We start from the raw sequence: 1695 nt of genomic DNA, 5'->3' as shown, positions 1-1695 counted from the left end.
TTATATATTATTTAATTATTACTGTAATTATTTGAAAATTAGTTGTTAATATTTGAATTTGAAATATCAAAATAACGAAATGATAAATGTAGAATGGAATTTTTTTAAAATTAAATGTCAAATTATATTGATTGATTTATTAGTATAATGATTAAATAATTGGTTATTAATATTTGATTTTAAGTTTGAAATATCAAAACATAAAATAAAAAGATAAACGTGTGTGGAATGGAAAAAATTAAAGATAAATGTTAATTTATATATAATTGATTTATTGTTATAATTATTAGAAAATTAATTATTAATAAGTATCTCATTTAAATTCAAAGAAATATTTAAATTATAGAAGTAATTTGAATTATTATAGAAGTTTTAGATAATTTTTAATTTAATTAATTAATAATCACAATTTAACAAAAGTAGGATGAAAAAATGTGAAAAATGTATATCTTGAATACAAAATCGTGTTAATCGTACCTGACAAAAAAATTGTGTTAATTGTTTAAAGCATATCTTATCATATTCCAATAGAAATTTGTATTTAAAATTTCCAACCCAACATTGTATTACCCAAAACAAACACATATGTATTGTATTATCTATAGAAAACACATATAAAAGATCTAAATGAAAATGAAGGAGAAAGAACAACTTCTTACAATTTTTAGTAAAATACGGCTACAAATTTATAAAAGACCTAAATTGAAATTTGGTCATATATCAATGTACATGCATGATTCTCACAAGACACAACTACCAAGCATGATTTTTGTATAAGGAACCAACATCCCAATCTTAAGTTTTGCATGCAAGCCCTTGATTGATATCTTCAAGGCTTCAACTTTACAAATACTTAGATAATATCAACAAATATGTTAGTTAGATAAATTGAAACTACAACGACCAAGTGAACAAATAAATAAAGAGAATAATAACGATCAAAAGAAACCAAGTAAATAAAAAAAAGAATAAGAAAAAAACAAAATCATAGAAGGTGTGAATGGCATGAACGATATGAACAACAAGAACTCAGATCAAATGAATGAATTTGGAAAAAAATAACTTTGGTCAAATTGAAATTCAAATTATATATGAAGATCGTAATTATATATATAGATATTTAGAATTTAAAATAGATACTTAGAATTTAAATATCTCTCATTTAAAAAAATTAATTAATTTTGTTGTTCGTGTTTTCACCACTGGACACGTGACAATAATTAAAGGAGTAATTAAGTTCCTCAAGCGCTAAGGTTTTGTAGAGCTCGTGTAGAGCTCCTCATAGTGCATAACCCCTCCAAGTACTATGATTCGACCAGATGTGGATGTGTCCAAGTGAGGCCATGTCCTGAGGCACGTCTTCGAGGCACAACTATCTCCACGCAAGGCAATGTCCTATGGTCTATTTCAAAGGAGTTTATGTCTCCAAGTAAGGCCATGCCCCGAGGACCATTCAGATGGTCCTCTTGCTTTCTTCATTCACTAATCTTCCAGTTCTAGGATTTTGTCCTCAGGACCTAAAGTAACTTCCAGTTGTCAAACACTGTAGCTGTAGCCCACCAGGAGGTCGTCTGACAACTTTTGTTGCACTACAAGAAATGTCCATATTAGGGGCGGACGCATTAGAGGCAGACTTGAATCTGCCTTTAATAAGAGGGATATTAGCGACGGACCCAGCAGTCCCTCGCTAATAAA

The sequence above is a fragment of the Humulus lupulus genome, chromosome 2 (assembly GCF_963169125.1).
Source record: "Humulus lupulus chromosome 2, drHumLupu1.1, whole genome shotgun sequence".
In the NCBI taxonomy this organism is placed as follows: domain Eukaryota; kingdom Viridiplantae; phylum Streptophyta; class Magnoliopsida; order Rosales; family Cannabaceae; genus Humulus; species Humulus lupulus.
Note: the sequence above shows the minus strand (reverse complement) of the source record.